This window comes from Mustela nigripes, chromosome 3 (assembly GCF_022355385.1).
Source record: "Mustela nigripes isolate SB6536 chromosome 3, MUSNIG.SB6536, whole genome shotgun sequence".
NCBI lineage: Eukaryota > Metazoa > Chordata > Mammalia > Carnivora > Mustelidae > Mustela > Mustela nigripes.
Window position 1 is genome coordinate 104,269,742 of NC_081559.1, and position 18,728 is coordinate 104,288,469.

General features: G+C 42.0%; 1 long non-coding RNA gene and 1 other non-coding gene across 2 annotated transcripts in view; both read left to right on the forward strand.

Annotated features, from left to right (window-relative positions):
• Positions 1–17,780, forward strand: part of LOC132013972 (uncharacterized) — a 35,578-nt gene extending 17,798 nt beyond the window's left edge. The window contains exon 2 of the long non-coding RNA XR_009403179.1: positions 17,027–17,780. This is a non-coding gene — a long non-coding RNA (uncharacterized LOC132013972). The remainder of the gene's footprint in view (positions 1–17,026) is intronic.
• Positions 517–618, forward strand: LOC132014755 (U6 spliceosomal RNA). Its single transcript, XR_009403401.1, has one exon. It is a non-coding gene; the product is annotated as a U6 spliceosomal RNA (small nuclear RNA).
• Positions 17,781–18,728: the final 948 nt, after the last annotated feature.

Genomic DNA, 18,728 nt, shown 5'->3' on the forward strand with positions numbered 1-18,728 from the left:
TTTCATCCCTGTGCCTTAATGCACATCTTAATCACTATATCTTGATAGTAAGTTACAGTATCTGGAATGGAGGAACGCCTGGCTGGCTCAGTCAGTTAAGCATCTGCCTTCGTCTTGGGTCCTGATCCCAGACTCCTGGGTTGGAGTTCCACATTAGGCTCCTTGCTCAGCAGGGAGCCTGCTTTTCCCTCTGCCTGCCACTCACCCTGCTTGTGGTCTCTCGCTCTAACAAATAAAGAAAATCTTTTTTAAAAAGTCTGGAAAGTAAGCCCCTGCCTGTCAAGTAAACACAGTGGGAGCTAGCTATATTTGAGCTATCTCTCTTGAACAACCCCTCCCCCTTCCCCCGAAAAAGAGGATGCATACTGCAAGAAAGAAAATCCAGAAGGAGGCTAGCAAATGTGCCAGTGGGCAGTCAGTGGCAAAGCTGGAATCCTGGAACTGGAGATTGATATCCCGTACCAAGGGGAACTGTGGTCTGTGCAGATCTGTGGGGGCCTCCTGAGAGCTCACACGGTGCTTGCTTTGGCAACACAGATACTAAACTTGGAACAAAACAGAAGATTAGCATGGCTCCTACACAAGGGTGACACTCAAAAAAAGAGTTCACACATGTGTCCCATGAGAGGTCCAGACTTTGGACACCTGCCCACAGAAAGCACTGTGGGCACAGTGTTACGAAGTAAAACAACAGCTACCACAGAGAATTCCAGTTGCTCCCAGTGCAGTAAAAAGACAATTATTCTGAAAATGAAGTTAAAACAATTCAACTTCTAATAGCATCAAGAATAAAATACTTAAAGGGGCACATGGGTGGTTCAGTGGTTTAAGCATCTGCCTTTGGTTCAGGTCATGATCCCAGGGTCCTATGATCGAGTCCTACATCGGACTCCCTATGGAGCAGGCAGGCTGCTTCTCGCGCTCGCTCTCTTTCTCTCTCTCTCTCTCAGATAAATACATGTACTTTTTTAAAGATTTTATTTATTTATTTGACAAAGAGATCACAAGTAGGCAGAGAGGCAGGTGGGGGGGGGCGGTACAGGGAGCAGAGAGCCCAGTGCAGGGCTTGATCCCAGAACCCTGAGGTCATGACCTGAGCCAAAGGCAGAGGCTTAACCCACTGAGCCAACCAGGCACCACAATAAAATATTGAGGAAAAAAAAAAGTAAAATATTTAGGAATAGATTTAACAAAAGAAATAGAAGACTAATACCGAACATTGTTGAAAGAAATTAAGGAAAACGTAAATAAGTGGACCAGAAGTTTTAATATTAACATACTCTTCGGGGCACCTGGGTGGCTTAGTCAGTTGAATAAGAGAGGGCTCTTGGTTTCAGCTCAGGTTATGATCTCGGGGCCAGGGATCAAGCCCTGTTTTGGGCTCCACGCTGAGGAGGGAGTCTGCTTGAAGGATTCTCTCTCCCTCTCCCCCTCCCCCTACTCACACACACACTCTTTCTCTCTCAAGTAAATAAATAAATCTTGGTGGGGAGAAAGCTCTCCAAGGAAAGGAAAAGTGAATTGGGAATTGGGGGAAGCTGGAGGGGGAGACAAACCATGAGGGACTGTAGACTCAGAAACAAACTGAGGGTTTCAGAGGGGAGAGGGGTGGGGGGTTGGGTGAGCCTGCTGGTGGGTATTATGGAGGGCATGTATTGCATGGAGCACTGGGTGTGATGCATAAACAATGAAACTTGGAACACTGAAAAAATAAAATTAAAAAAAAAAAAAAACCTCTCCAAAATGATCTACAGATTCAGTGCAGTCCCTATCAAAACCTCAACTGCCACCTTTGTAGAAACAAACACAGTGATCCTACAATTCCTCTGGGAAGGCAAAGGACCAAGAGAAGTCAAAACAGGACCAAGAGAAGCCAAATCAATCTTGGAAAAAAAGAACAAAGTTGAAGGACTGACAGTTTCTGATTTTTGAAACTCACTACAAAGCTACAATAATCAAAATAGTGTGGTACTGGGGCACCTCGGTGACTCAGTTGTTAAGTGTCTACCTTCAGCTTGGGTCATGATCCCAGGGTCCTGGAATCAAGCCCCGCATTGATCTCCCTGCTCGGCCGGAAGCCTGCTTGTCCCTCTCCCATTCCCCTGCTTGTATTCCCTCTCTTGCTGTTTCTCTCTGTCAAACAAATAAAATCTTAAAAAAAAAAAAAAAATAGTGTGGTACTGGCTAAGGATAGACCAGTGGAATACAATTAAGAATCAAGAAATACCCTGGGGATAAAAATATATGTTTATAAAAAATAAAAAATTTAAAAAAAAAAAAAGAATCAAGAAATAGGGGCACCTGGGTAGCCCAGTGGGTTAAAGCCTCTGCCTTCAGCTTAGGTCATGTTCCCAGGGTCCTGAGATCGAGCCCCACCTCGGTCTCTGCTCAGCGAGGAGCCTGCTTCCTCCTCTCTCTCTTTGCCTGCCTTGCCGTCTACTTGTGATTTCTCAAATTAATAAAATAAATAAAATTTAAAAAAAAAAGAATCAAGAAATAAACCCCTGCATCTACAGTCAATTGATTTTCAACAAGGAGCCACAATAATTCAATGAGGAAGGAATAATTAGTCTTTTAAACAAATGGTAGTGGAACAATTGGACAGCTATGTATAAAAGAATGAAGTTGGACCCTTTCTCCACTCTGTATATAAAAAATGATGTGAATCTGGGTGCCTGGGTGGCTCAGTGGGTTAAGCCGCTGCCTTCGGCTCAGGTCATGATCTCAGGGTCCTGGGATCGAGTCCCGCATCGGGCTCTCTGCTCAGCAGGGAGCCTGCTTCCTCCCCTCTCTCTCTCTGCTTGCCTCTTTGCCTACTTGTGATCGCTCTCTGTAAAATAAATAAATAAAAATCTTAAAAAAAAAGAAAAAAATGATGTGAATCTAAAACTGCTCGTAAGGAAAAAAAAATGGACTCTAAATAGATCAAAGACCTACATGTAAGATCTCAACTGTAAAACTCTACAAAGAAAACATAAGATGGGGGGCGCCTGGGTGGCTCAGTGGGTTAAGCCTCTGCCTTCAGCTCAGGTCATGATCTCAGGGTTCTGGGATCGAGCCCCACATCGGGCTCTCTGCTCAGCAGGGAGCCTGCTTCCTCCTCTCTCCCTCTTTGCCTGCTTCTCTGCCTACTTGTGATCTCTCTCTCTCTTTGTGTCAAATAAATAAATAAAATCTTAAAAAAAAAAAAAAGAAAAGAAAAGAAAACATAAGATGGGGTGCCTGGGTGGCTCAGTCCTTAAGTTCTGCCCTCAGCTCAGGTCATGATCCCAGAGTCCTGGGATTGAGCCCCACATTAGGCTATCAACTTGGCAGGAAGCCTGCTTCTCCCTCTCCCATTCCTCCTGCTTGTGTTCCCTCTCACTATCTCTCTCTGTCAAATAAATAAAATCTTAAAAAAAAAAAAAAAGACAAAAGAAACCTTAAATGTCCTTATCCTTAGATTAGGCATTGGTTTCTTAGATATGACACCAAAAACAGGCAACAAAAGGGGAAAAAAAGGATAAATTGAATTTAATTAAAATGTTAAAACTTTCGTGCTTCATAGGACACTAGTAAGAAAGGGGAAAAGAGCAACTGGGTGGCTCAGTTGGTTAAGCAACTGCCTTCTGCTTAGGTCATAATCCTAGAGTCTCAGGATTGAGTCCCACATCAGGCTCCCTGCTCAGCAGAGAGTCTGCTTCTCCCTCTGACCCTCCTCTCATACTCTTTCTCTCTCTCAAATAAACAAATCTTTTTTAAAAAAGGAAAAAATAACCTAAGAAATGGAAGAAAATATTTGTAAATCCTACATCTGATAAATGTCTAGTCTCCAGAATATTTAAAGAACTCTTAGGACTCAATAATAAAAAAAACAAGTAACCTAATTTAAAAATGAGCAAAGGATCTGAAGAGACATTTCTCCAAAAAAATATGCAGATAGCCAGTGAGCCCATGAAAAGATACTTAATATCAGTAGTTACTGGGGAAATGGAAATCAAAACCACATTGAGAGGGGCACCTTGGGTGGCTCAGTCCGTTAAGTGTCTGCCCTTGGCTCAGTTCATGACCCCAGGACCCTGGGGTGGAGCCCCACATCAGGCTCCCTTCCAAAGCTCTCCCTCTCTCTCTGTGTGCCACTCCTCCTACTTGGGCTCTCTCTCTCTTTCTGCCAAATTAATTTTAAAAATAGATAGATAGATACCACACACACTAAAATGTCTATAATTTAAAAACAAAAAACAAAACCAGGGACACTTGGGTGGCTCAATCAAGTTCTGCCTTCAGCTCAGGTCATGCTCATAGAGTCCTAGGATCGAGACCCACACCAAGCTCCCTGCTCAGTGGGAAGCTTGCTTCTCCCTCTTCCACTCCCCCTGCTTGTGTTCCCTCTCTCTCTGTCAAATACATAAATCTTTTTATATATATTTTAAAAGGAAATAAAAATGATTTTGGCTCAGGTCATGATCTTGGAGTCATGGGATCAAGCCCCACGTTAGGCTCGGCACTCAGCAGGGAGTCTTGTTAAGATTCTCTGTCTCCCTTTGCCCCTTCCCCCCGCATTCTCTTTCTTGCTCACTCAAATAAATCTTTAGTAATAGTAAAATAAAATACTAGAGATGCTGGTCAATGGTATAAGAAGATGAAAAGAAATAAGCAATATAAGGATTGGAAATAAAGAGACAAGCTATCATTTTGTGAAAAACAATATGACCAACATAGAAGTATCAACAAAATTAACAAATTATTGCAGCAGGTTGGATGTACCACATTTTACTCAATCTGTCCCCTAATGGAATTTGAACTGATCTTTTGCTATTCAGTTGTGCCATATGAATAATTCTGTGCACAGGTTGCTATCTATTTGTGGGGGTAAGCCTTCAGGGTAAGTTTCTGGAAATGGTATTGCTAAATCAAGAAGTAAAGGCATATGAAATGTTGTCAGCCAGATTGACTCCAAATTGTTGCAGTGTTTTGTACCCCTTACTTTAACAATATAAGAGTGCCTATTTCTTCACAGTCTTAATAACAAAATCAGACATTTGTATTTTTGTCCATCTGATAAGTGAAAAGTGATATTGGCATCTTATTGTAGTTTTCATTTATATTGTATTAATAAATGTAATAAATAATAATTATAATTACTATATAATTATAAATATAATAATTAATATAACAATAAATAATAATAATAATAAATCTTTTTCTACATTTAGGGCTGTCTTTCCTTGTCTGTGCTGTTTACTCATTTTTGTATTGAGATTTTGCTCATCAGTTTTTAATAAGCTTTGTTTCTTATAGTTAAAAAAAAGAAGGGAGGAGTGCCTGGGTGGTTCAGTGTGTTAAAGCCTCTGCCTTCGGCTCAGGTCATGATCCCAGGATCCTGGGATCAAGCCCCGAATCCAGCTCTCTGCTCAGCGGGGAGCCTGCTTCCTTCTCTCTCTCTCTGCCTGCCTCTCTGCCTACTTGTGATCTCTCTCTGTCAAATAAGTAAATAAATAAAATCTTTAAAAAAGTAAAAATAAAAGAATGGAACCTGAATGTCTACAATATAGAGATGGGTTAATTATTCTGTGTCCATACTGTACATAGTATTCTAGTGGAATACTATACAGCTATGAAAGATCAAAGTTGGTTACATGTGCTTCTATCAGAAGATCTCCTCACTACACTTAAAAAAAAAAGCAATGTTTAGGGGGCATCTGGGTAACTCAGTCAGTTGGGCATCTGCCTTTGGCTTACGTCGTGATCCCCAGGGCCTTGGATCGAGCCCCATGTCAGGCTCCCTGCTCATTGGGGTGTCTGCTTCTCCCTCTCAATCTGCCCTGTTCATGCTCCCTCTATCTCTCAAGTAAATAAACCTTTAAAAAAAAAAAAAAAGCAATGTTTAGAATAATTTCAATACTGTGATCCCATCTGTAAAAACGATAAGGCTATTTATAAAGCCATACATGAGAAACTTGTGTTTTCCACCGGGAAGTTTGCTGAGGGTGAGGATGAAGAGAAAGGAGGTTTTTTTGTTTTGTTTTGTTTTCATTTTATAGCCTTTAATATTGCAAACTCCGAGCCTCCACTCCAGACCTACTAAAGCAGAAACTGGAGATAGGCCAGGCACTGCTTTATCAAACCCTCCAGGTGATTTTGATGCATGCTAAGTCTGAGAATCACTGTTCTAGATCAGTGCTACTAAATACGGCCCTCATGCCACCAGCAGCATCACCAGGGAGCTTGCTGGAAATGCAGATTCATGAGCCTCCAGCCTGAACTCCTAATCAGAATCTCTGGGTGGGGCCCAGGAATCTGTGATTTTAAAAAACTCTCCAGATTATTCTGATGCATACAGAAGTCTGGGAATCACTGCTCTAAATTTCTCTCAAAGTTCAGCTCTCTCTCTTTTTTCTTTTTTTAAGTGAAAATTAGTTTTAAGAGAAGAAAAAATAATTCCATGTTCATGAGTTTCATTGAACAGACTAGGCCTCACTTTATCTTTTCTCACCTTATGAGTAACACAAGTACATTTAAACGAGTAGATTTTGTGGGGGGCCTGGGTGGCTCAGTCGTTAGGCCATCTGGCTTTGGCTCAGGTCATGATCTCAGGCTCCTGCGATCGAGTCCCACATCAGGCTCCCTGCTCAGCAAGAAGCCTCCTTCTCCCTCTCCCACTCCACTTACCTGTGTTCCTGCTCTCACTATCTCTCTCTGTCAAATAAATAAAATCTTTTAAAATAAAAAATAAATAAATGAGTGATTTTGGGACGTCTGGGTGGCTCAGTTGGTTAAGCATCTGCCTTCTGCTCAGGTCATAATGCTTGGATTCTGAGATCGAGTCCCTCGTTGGGCTCCTTGCTCATCAGGGAACCACCTTCTCCCCTTGGCTGTCGCTCCCCCTGCTTGCACTCACTCTTTCTCTGACAAATAAATAAAAAATTTTTAAAAAATTACATCAGTAGATTTAAATAAAATTTAAAAATAAATAAATAATAAAATAAAATTAAAGTTTTAAAATAAAAATTATTTAAATTTTTTTTTTAATTACATCAGTAGATTTCAAACTTATTTTGACTGGGACTCAGTGAACAAATGCACTTTATATCCTGATCAAGTGCACGCACACACACACCACACATGTAATCAAAGGCACAGTTTTTTTTTTTAAGGTTTCTTACTGTGGTTAATGCTCTCTGATATTTTTCTATTATTTTTTTTTTCCTTTAAAAGTGATCATGACTCAGACTGTCTAGCAGGATAGAAATCAAGCTCAAGCCAGAAAGAAGGGAGAATAGACTTTATTGAAGATATAGAGAGAGTGTGTAAATATAGACAGAGTGTCCAGGAGACTCGGGAAGGAAAGAAGTGAGTCTTGTCTTTGCCTAGCTCCTGGGGTTTTTATTGAGGATTGTGGTCCTATTCATGTGATGGATGTGTCTTCTCAGGCAACCAGGAACAAAGATGTATTTAGGTGTCCTCTGTGTCACTGGCCCTGGAGCCAGTGGTCTCAGTGAGTCAGTGGTCCTGGAAAATGTTCAGGACAACCCCACCTAGTCATTCCTTAGATATTATCTATTGGACCAGAAGACTCCAAAGAAATTGTTAACCCTGGGGTGCCTGGGTGGCTCAGTCGACTAAGTGTCTGACTCTTGACCTCTGCTCAGGTCTTGATCTCAGGATCTTGAGTTCAAGACCCGTGTTGGGCTCCATGCTGGGCATGGAGCCTACATTAAGAAAAAAAGCATTGATTTCTTGACCTTTACAAGGAGGACATACTGTAAGGTGTGTATGTAGGGTAGGAGTCCTAGCAAGAATAGAAATAGAGGGGGCACCTGAGTGGCTCAGTCAGTTAAGCGTCTTCCCTCAGCTCAGGTCATGGTTCTGCGGTCCTGGGATAGAGCCCCTCATCAGGCTCCCTGCTTAGCAGAGAGTCTGCTTCTCCCTCTGACCCTCTCTCCTCTCATGTTCTCTCTCACTCTCTCTCTCAAGTAAATAAATAAAATCTTTTTTTAAAAAATTTAGAAGTAGGAAAGGGAGAAAAAAGGCAGCTCTTCATGGGGTCCCTTCAGATTCCCTCTTTTTTTTTTTAAGATTTTATTTTTAAGTAATCTCTATACCCAATGTGGGGCTCAAACTCATGGCTCTGAAACTAAGAGTTACAAATTCCACCAACAGAGCCAGCCAGGCACCCCAGTTCTTCCCTATCTCAATCACTACTTTTACTTTTACTACTTTTACAACCCGTAAGTGGGTTGAAATACAGTGTTTGAAAACATTACACAAGTTCTTTTGGGAGAGAGTAGAGCTATAGAGAAGGTAAATTTCAGAGGTGAATATAGTTTTCAGAAATGTGAATGCTAATCAGCAGTAGAACTTCTTTTTTTTTTTTTTTTAAGATTTTATTTATATGTCAGAGAGAGAGTGAGCACAAGCAGGGGGAGCAGCAGACAGATGGAGAAGCAGACTTCACACTGAGCAGGGAGCCCGATGTGGGGCTGGATCCCAGGTACCTGGGATCATGACCTGAGCCAAAGGCAGATACTTAACCACCTGAGCCACCCAGGTGTCCCAGTAGACGTAGAACTTTAAAAAGTACACAGAACTCACCAATTAAAAGGCAGGGGGGTGGGTTGCGGATGGAACAATAGGGGTGCCTGGGTCGCTCAGTCAGTTCAGCGTCTGCCTTCAGCTCAGGTCATGATCCAGGAGGCACAAGATCAAGCCCCATATCTAGTTCCCTGCTCACTGCTAAGCAGGGTGTCTGTTTCTCCCTTTCCCTCTGCTTCTCCCTGCTGTTCCCCACTTGTGCTCCCTCTCACTCACTTTCTCAAATAAATAAATAAAAATCTTGAAAATAAATAAATTTTTAAAAAGGAATAATAAATAGCACTTTAATAAAATCTGGAGCATAAAAAAGAAGCAGACTAATTCTCCCAAATAAAGACAGAGTTAGGGGTGCCTGAATGGCTCAATTGGTTAAGCATCTACCTTCCGCTTGGGTTATGGTCCCAGGATCCTGGGATCACAACCCACATCAGGCTCCCTGCTCAGCAGAGAGCCTGCTTCTCCCTCTCCTGCTCCCCCTACTTGTTCTCTCTCTCTGTTTCTCTCTGTCAAATAAATAAATAATCTTGAAAAATCTAAGAAAAAAAACTAGCTATATGCTGATGATATGCTGATGAAACAGTGATAGATAAAGGTTGAAATTAAGCAAACAGCAGTTACAAGCAAACAAAGCAAAATTAGGAAAAAGGTAAAAAATTAAGATAAGGTCTATCAACCTAGATAGAGGATATTCTATAATGATAAAAGGCACAATTAATGAAGATGATACAATAGTTATAAACTTGTATGCACTAAGCAACTTAAGAGCTGAAAATATGCCTAAAAGATAAAAATTAATGAATCATGTAAAGAAAGTAGATGATTGGGGCACCTGGGTGGCTCAGTGGGTTAAGCCTCTGCCTTCTGCTCAGGTCATGGTCTCAGGGTCCTGGGATCAAGCCCCGCATCGGGCTCTCTGCTCAGCAGGGAGCCTGCTTCCCCCTCTCTCTCTGCCTACTTGTGATCTCTCTCTCTCTTTCAAATAAATAAAATAAATGAAAAAAAGAAAGTAGATAATATAATTTGTATACAATTTAATAGATAGATAAATATCCCTTAAATAGAAAATTTTTTATGTCCACAGAGCACTTAGAAAAATTGATCATGTCTTTGGCAAAAAAAAAAAAAAAAAAAGTGAATTAAGAAGAAATTCAAAAAAGTAGCAGCCTTATTTTTCTGATCATACTCCAACATGGTAAAAAATAATAGAAAGTAAGCAGGGGGTACGTGGGTGTCTCAGTCAGTTGGCCATCCAACTCTCAGCTTCAGTCATGATCTCATGGTCGTGGGATCAGGCCCCATGTGGGGCTCCATGCGTAGCCTGTAGTCTGCTTGAGATTCTCTCTTCCTCTCCCTTTGCTCCTCCCTCCCCAACCACGTGTGCTATAAATCAACAACAAACAAACAAAATTTTGACTAGTTGGAAATTAAGAAATATACTCCCCAGGGGTGTCTAGGTGGCTCAGTCGGTTGGGCATCCATCTCTTGATTTCACCTCTGGTCATGATCTCAGGGTTATGGGATGGAGCCCTGCTTCGGGCTTCACGCTCAGTGGGGAGTCTGCTGGTGATTCTCTCTCTCTCCCTCTCCTCCATCTCTCTCTCTCTCTCTGTCATGAAAAAATCATTTAAAAAAATACACTCCCGGGGACGCCTGGGTGACTCAGTTGGTTGAGCAGCTGCCTTCGGCTCAGGTCATGATCCCAGGGTCCTGGGATCGAGTCCCACATCGGGCTCCTTACTCGGCAGGGAGCCTGCTTCTCCCTGCCTCTGCCTGCCTCTTTGTCTGCCTGTTCTCGCTTGCACTCTCTCCCTCTGTCTCTGACAAATAAGTAAATAAAATCTTAAAAAAAAAAAAATACACTCCCCAATAATTATGAGCTCAGAGGAGATGAAAGGGATCCGAGTTGTCACTCCAAAATATGCCACTTTGGCATAAGGATCGTTCTGAGCTGAAGACAAATTGTTCCCTGCCCTTCATTTTTCTGTGTGACTGCAGGGTATAAATTTCCCTTTGCAGAGGTAACATAAATTTCCATTTGTAAAGGTGTTCCTGTCCTATAGCAGGAGGAGAACTACTCCTGAGATAAGAGGCAAGTCTTATCATCTGAAATTACTCTTATCTGCATAACAAACCTTAGTGAACAGCCCTTATCTACCACACACTGCCTAAGGACTTCCCCATAAGCACTTATCCTCAGAAGCCCCAAACCCCTTTTTGTTTGTTTAGCCTCTCCTTAACACTTTATCACCCTTTGTAAAGATGGTATGTAAGCCCCAATTATAACTGCTTTCTCGAGTCACATTTCCTTGTGGACTTCCGTGTGTAGATATATAATTAAATCTGGGGGGGGGGGGTTTCCTCCTGTTACTCTGTCCTTTATCATTTTGATTTATTGGCCCCACCTACTGAACCTAAGAGGAGTTTTTTCTCTTCTCTGCAATACAGCTCTGGAATTATAAATTATCTTGTAAGTAATATGAAAGGAGAATACCTTATACCAAAATCTGTAGGATGCATCAAAAGGAGAGGTGACCAAAATAAACAAGTTTAAGTTATTTCATTGCTAAAGAAAACAACAAAGAAAGACCACATAGACGATAACTGTCATATTAAATGTGCCTGGGTGGCTCAGTTGGTTGAGTCTGCCTTCAGCTCAGGTCATGGGTCCCAGGATCAAGTCCCACATCAGGCTCCCTGCTCAGAGGGGAGCCTGCTTCTCCCTCTGATCCTCCCCGCTCTAATGCTCTCTCTGTCATTCTCTCTCTCAAATAAATGAAACCTTAAAAAAAAATAACTATCGTACTAAGAAACTTAAAAAGGGGGGTGCCTTGGTGGCTCAGTCATTAAGCATCTGCCTTTGGCTCAGGTCATAATCCCAGGGTCCTGAGATCCAGCCCCACATCAGGCTCCCTGCTCCATGGGAAGCCTGCTTCTTCCTCTCCCACTCGACCTGTTTGTGTTCCCTCTCTGTCCATCAAATAAATAAAATCTTTTTTTAAATAAATTTTTTAAAAAAGAATGAAAGAAGGAAGAAAGGATTAATAAATAATAAGTTGAGACTAATAGAATAGAAAACAAGCCAGAGGAGGAAGAGGAGGGGAGGAGAAGGAAGAAAGCAGTGATCAATAAATCCAAACTAAAACTTTGAAAAGACCAATAAAATAGGTTAACTTTTTTTGAGCCCAATTAAGGAAAAAAAGAGTGATATGGGAAACAATGGCAGAAGGAAATGTGCACAAAATTATGTCCTTATAACCTGCAGCCCATCGACAAATACTTGATATAAGCAGATTATAACATTCCTCCAGGATCCTGTGAGTGTTCTTTAGCATACAAAAGTCCTTTTGGAACTTCACTATCTTTATTTCTCCCAACCCCAAGGTATATGGGGTATATCAGTTGCTCCTCCCAGTCTTGGAGCAGCAGCTCTTTCTGCTCACGGGTCCTGTCCCTATACTTTAATAAAATCACCTCTTCGCACCAAAGACATCTCAAGAATTTTTTCTTGGCTGTCAGCTCCAGACCTCACTAACATTCCAAAGTTATATCAAGAGCACATGTAAAACTAAGTGACAATAACAATGAGGAACGAGATATAACCACAGAGTCTGTGTGGCTGGAGAGGAGCAAAGTAGAGAAAAAGATTTCAGGAATGGGGTCATGGAGGTAAGTGGGGACCATACCACTTGGGGCCTTATAAACCACCACCACCAAAAAAAGTCAACAACCAGGGATGGTTTGGAGTCCTTGAAGCTAAGTGCTCTGTGTGAATTGTGTCCCCCAAAGATATGTTGAAGTCCTTGTTCCTAGTACTTGTGAGTGTGACCTTATTTGGAGATAGGGTTTTTTTCAGATGTAATTAAGATGAAGTCATCCTGAATTAGGATGGGCCCCAATCCAATGACCAGTGTCCTTTTAAGAAGAGGGAAATTTGGAAAAGCAAGAATAAGACCTGAAGATGGAATCAGATAGAAGTTATGCTGCCATAAACCAAAAAATGCCTGGGGCTCTCAGAGGCTGCAAGAGGCCAAGAAAGGACCTCCCCAAGAGTCTTCAGAGAGAGAGCATGGTCCTGCTGACCCCTTGATCTGGGACCTCCAGGCTGCAGAGCTGTGAGGGAAGAAAGTTCTGTTGTTTAAGCTGCCCAGTCTGTGGAAGGTTTTTGACAACAGTGCTAGGAAGCTAAAACAAATGTGTATACATGCAAAAGATGACAAGGAAGTGGGCTGTGTAGTCAGGAAATTGGTAATGGTTACCTCAGAGGGCATTAGGTTGGGTGTAGATTATTAGCTTTACCTTTGTATTTGGGCATAAAGATTCCTTGAAGAATCCCTCATGTTTATTTATCTTAAAATTTTATGCGCTCCAAAATCTTTTAAAAAGGGTGGGGGAGCACTCCATGGGCAGCTCAGTCGGTTAAGCGTCTGCCTTCTGCTCACATCATAATCTCAGCGTCCCGGGATCGAGCACCACCATCAGGCTCCCTGCTTAGTGGGGACTCTGTTTCTCCCTCTCCCTCTGCCCCTCCCCACCACTTGTGCACACTCTCTCTTCCTCTCAAATAAATAAAACCTTTAAAAGAGTATGCAATGCTTCTCAAATTACAGTAATATACTCTTACTTTAACAAATGAAATAATTCAATATAAATATTGGAATTTCAGATAATCAATGAATAATTTTTAACATGTGTCCCATATAACATTTGGGGCATATTGACACAAAGAGTGATTCACATTGGCCTTGGCAGCCTGTATTTAGTCTGGTGTGCTCCTGCAGCAGATTGCCACATAGCTTGCTCTATTACCACATGCACCTCTTTGCTCAACAAGTCACCTTCTCATGAAGGCCTTTCCCAACCATTTCACTTCAAAGCGCAGCTCACCTCCACTTCTCCCCAAATCCCTTTTGGCTCTACCACCAGCTTAAAACATAGTCTCCTGTTTATTTGCTCAGTATGTCTCCCTTAGTATAGAATATAATCTCATGAAGGCAGGGATTTTGATGGTGTGTTTCACTGCCTGTGTAAATTCCAAAAGCCTAGAATACTGGCATGTAGCAGCCTCTCAATAAATCCTTATTGAGCAAATGCTAACATAAATGCATTAGTGAGGCTATGCTATTTCCCCAGTGCCATGAGAGCAGATGGTTTTTAGCAGTCCCAGGGAGCAGAGAGGGAAAGGAGCCCACAGTCCCTGCCCTCGGGTCGAGCTGGCAGAATCAATTACTTTCATTTATTCATCTAATGTACATTGAGTACTCAAACTGAGTACTGCCAGCACAGTTTGTTGCCAGAGATGTTGACTAAATAATCCCATGGGGTTCTGTGGTCTGGAGGAGGAGATAGACATTAACACACGATAGGTAGATGGTTATTTAATTACAGTGGTGATCTCTCCATGGAGGAAAAGAACAAAGAGAGCATAATCTGGTCTGGTGGTCAGGGTAGACTTCCGCTAGAACTGATATCTGAAGGCTGAGCCTGAGTTAATAGAATCAGGCGTGTAGACCAAAAGATGCAGGGGAGCAAAATTTTTCACCCCAAAATGTGTCTTGGGTGTGTGGACTATTTTAGGCTAATTATTTTAAAACAAAACAAAACAGAAACAAGAAACACAGGTCTGGGGGGGGCACCTGGGTAATTCATTTCAATAAGCATCCAACTTTTGGGTTCAGCTCAGATCGTGATCTCAGGGTTATGAAATTGAGCCCCCCAATCGGGCTCAGTGCTCAGCATGGAGTCTACTTCAGATTTTCTCTCCCTCTCCCTCTGCCCTTCTCATTAGCGCTCTCTGTCTCTCAAATAAATAAGTCTTCAACAAACAAACAAAAACACAGAAGGCCCAGGAAGAACATTTAACCTTCCTCTTAAATGCCTAAAAGATCGAGGACTTGCTCAGGAGGACTTAGATCGAGGACTTGGTCAGGAAAAGAGCTATCACTATAGATAACTACATAATATGAACTAATGGTGGTGGACAGGGAGGAAACAGCAATGCCTGTCTGATCAGAGTCTTCTTTTTGTGCCATTGTTTCTGGATGGCCCAGCAAATATTTGTTTACACTTAAGTTTTTCATCTCCCATAGGTAAACTACCTCCTTTCTCTTTGAGGCCCCGGCCCCTACTCCATGTCCTTAGTTCAAAATGACCTATGTACTTCATTTTGCCTGACTGTCTTTGGAATATGTGGATTCCCTGTACATACATGATTAAATTTTATTTTCTTCTGTTAATCTGTCTCATGTCAATTTAATTCTTAGACTGGCAAGAATCTTGAAGGGTAAAGAAAAGTTTTTCCTCCCCAACAGTTGGTGTAGTCTGCAGGATGAACTTCTCTGGCTGGACACTGTTCACTTTGAGGTGCTGCACTGTTCACTTTGAGGTTCACTTTGGCTGCAGCTTAGAGATACTGAGACAGCTGATAAAAGCTGGCAGATAAGATTTCTTACCACATCAGCCTCCTTGATCACTTTCTGTGGGGTCTGATGAAAATGAAAATGATGAGAGCCCTTTTTCCTCTCTCTTTCTAAATATAGAATGGGGGGGGATATTTGTAAACTAGTTCCTTGGGTATAGCAATGTTGGTAAAAATTTGCTTTGAGTTTTCTTGTTTCATATTGATCCTTTTCCTCCCAATAGAGTCATTGTTTTCTTTTGTCTCTGTCTTTTGTGTCATTTGTCGTAAAGCATGGAGAACAATAGGTCTGATTAGGTTTTCCTTTCACCTTGTTCTGTGTCTTAAGAGTGTGGCTTTTTATGACCGGTGAGAATATTTTCTCTGGACTCTGCCAACCAGAGGATGCATGTACTGGCATGCATCAGGCAGACAGCCGAAAAGGCTGTGGATCCAGTAGTCATCTATTTAACACACTTCACTCTCTTTGTACAACTGTACCAGCTCTCGGGAATTTGTCATAGGGGTCCTGGTCCATAAGGGGCCATTATCATCTCAACCTTCATTGTAAATATGGGTTGCACCCCATTTGTGGCTAGATATGGCTGGACAGAAATGTGTTTCACACCCCACTTGCGGCTAAAGTTTCTTAGGCTAAATTTGAGAGTGGACTTTCTGGATCCTGTGAAGGCTGCATTTTTTTGCACTTTATGGCTCCTTATCCTTCCAAAGATAGTCACTGTTTTTCTTTGTCTCTATCTGTTGTGTTGTTTGCCATAAAGAGCAAGATGATAGAGCAGAATGCAGCCAGAGGTCTGATTAGCCTGCTTTTCGAGCTGGCAAGACAGACCTGTGAGTTCACAGTTCTGACCAGACCAGGTATGGTTAGTCAAACTATGCTGTGGGTTAATGTATACACATGAGGTAAAGGCTGTTATGAAGGGACATCTTGCAAGCCAAAGCCACAGAATTGGTGAACTTGGGTCAGTCACGGAAGGGTGTTCACCGTTCAACCCAAGTCTCCCATGTTAGGATAAGTGGGTCACAGAATAGGTTAGATTAACACTAAGTAGGGGCGCCTGGGTGGCTCAGTGGGTTAAGCCGCTGCCTTCGGCTCAGGTCATGATCTCAGGGTCCTGGGATCGAGTCCCACATCGGGCTCTCTGCTCAGCAGGGAGCCTGCTTCCCTTCCTCTCTCTCTGCCTGCTTCTCTGCCTACTTGTGATCTCTCTCTCTGTCAAATAAATAAATAAATCTTTAAAAAAAAAAAAAAGATTAACACTAAGTAACCCACCAACTCAAGAAAATTTCTTTGCAACAGATACTCTGTAAATAAATAAATAAATAAATAAATAAATAAATAAATAAAAACACATCACACCAGCTGGGGTGGCTCAGTTGTTAAGCATCTGCCTTTGACTCCGGTCATGATCCCAGCATCCTGGGCTAGAGTCTGACACTGGGTTCCCTACTCAGCAGGAAGCCTGCTTCTCCCTCTCCCTCTGCCTGTTCCTCCCCCTACTTGTCCTCATGCTCTCTCTCTGTCAAATAAATAAATAAAATCTTTAAAAAAAAAAAAAAAACTCACATGATACCCAACCACACAGCACATTCCTTTTAGGTATTAGTTTGGCTCTGAGAGACCCAAGAGTTGGCTAAAGCTGTTAATGTGCATAGTAGAAAAATTGAATGTGGTCCCTAATTTGGCAGGTCAGAATGTGGGATGCACCCCCATTGTGGGTAGATCTTTCTTAGGCTAACTTTGGAAGTGAACTTCCTGGATCTTGTGAGAGCTTTGTATTTTGCGGTCTCTTGTGGGTCACCTCACCACGACAGCTCATGTATGGATAATCTTCATGCCAGTTCCTGTGTGGCCACTCAGAAAAGTCATCAGAGACATTCAGATTACAAACCAGGAAAATCTAACAGATTGCCATTTCCTACCTTCACCCCATAAAGATGGTCAAGCTGGACATTTGTCTTTGGAATCTCTGTTTATGTAGATTACCTATACCTATATAATTAAATTTTATTTTCTCCTGTTAACCTGTCTTATAGCAATTTAATTCACAGACCAGCCAGAATCTTGAAGGTAGAGGAAAACAGGGAACAGCATTCCAAGTAGGAAGTCCAGTTCATCAATTGCCCTGAGACAGGACAGGAGCAGAAGGAAGACCGGCAAGAAGAAAGAGGGCCATTGCACGCGCACTTACTGGAGAGCGGATGGCCTGAGCTGTGCATGGAGAGGGACTGGCTTCAGGGGCCTCCTAGTTGAGAAGATGACCAGCATTTTCTGAAGTCCACCTCCCTACCTCCATCCACAAGGATGTGCACTGCCCATCGCTCCCCAGGGACAGCCACCTCTTCAGCTCACCAAGCTCTTATGAAGTGACTGGTGAGCCCATCCCTCATTCTCTGAGGCAGTATGGAGATGGGGACAAACAAGGCCCAGAAGGCAAGGTCGGGGCAAAGCCATTGCCCTCTTTAAATTCCGTTTCTTCATCAGTAAAATAATAAAGAATTGCACAAGATGAGCTCAGTTTAATTCCATTTCTAAAAGAAATCTAGGGGTACCTGGGTGGATCAGTCTGTTAAGCATCTGCCTTTGACTCAGGTCAAGATCTGAGGGTCCTGGGATCGAGATGCACGTCGGGCTCCCTGCTCAGGGGGGAGTCTGCTTCTCCCTCTCTCCCTGCCACACCTCCGTCCCCTTCATGCTCTCTCTTTTGTCACTCTCTCTGTCTCAAATAAATAAATACCATCTTTTAAAAAAAATAAGATAAAATAAAATCTCTGATCTGATTATACAGTAGCACTTAAGTAAAGTACAGCTGGCTTATTTTTTCCTTAAAAGGTAGGTTTACGGGCGCCTGGGTGGCTCAGTGGGTTAAGCCGCTGCCTTCGGCTCAGGTCATGATCTCAGGGTCCTGGGATCGAGTCCCGCATCGGGCTCTCTGCTCAGCGGGGAGCCTGCTTCCTCCTCTCTCTCTCTCTCTCTGCCTGCCTCTCTGCCTACTTGTGATCTCTGTCTGTCAAATAAAATAAATAAAATCTTAAAAAAAAAAAAAAAAAGCCTCCAATTCCTTTAAAAAAGGTAGGTTTACTGCTGTTTTGCCAATTATAAAGTAATACTGGATGACAGATAATTTGTAAAATACAGAAAAACAGAAAGGAAAAACCAAAATCTTGCTGTCCCCTTTCATTCAAAAATAACTAGTATTGGGACACCTGGCTGCCTCAGTTGATAGAGCAGATGACTCTCCATCTCGGGGTCATAAGTTCAAGTCTCACACTGAGTGTAGAGATTACTAAAATAAATTAGACAAACTTTTTAAAAATATAATATTTTTTAAAAAGATAATATTAAATAGTATGGTATTAAAATGTTAGTGTATTTTCCCCCGTCTCAGTATTATATTACTTTTGTCTTGACATCCATCGGCAAACTATTTTTTAAGTATTGGGTTTATCTGTTTTCATTTATTTCAGTAACAGTCACCCGGTCATATTGTAATAACCTTTTCACAAATAGTATTCATGAAAGTATTCCCGTACTGTTGGGCATTTAGATTATATTCTTACCATTTTTGAATCACTAATAATGCTGCAACCGATATTTTGGTGCAGAACACTTTATTACATTTAGAATTCTTTCCTTACATTAAAGTCCCATAAGTAAAATTACTAGATCAAAAAGTATAACCGGGGCGCCTGGGTGGCTCAGTGGGTTGGGCCGCTGCTTTCGGCTCAGGTCATGATC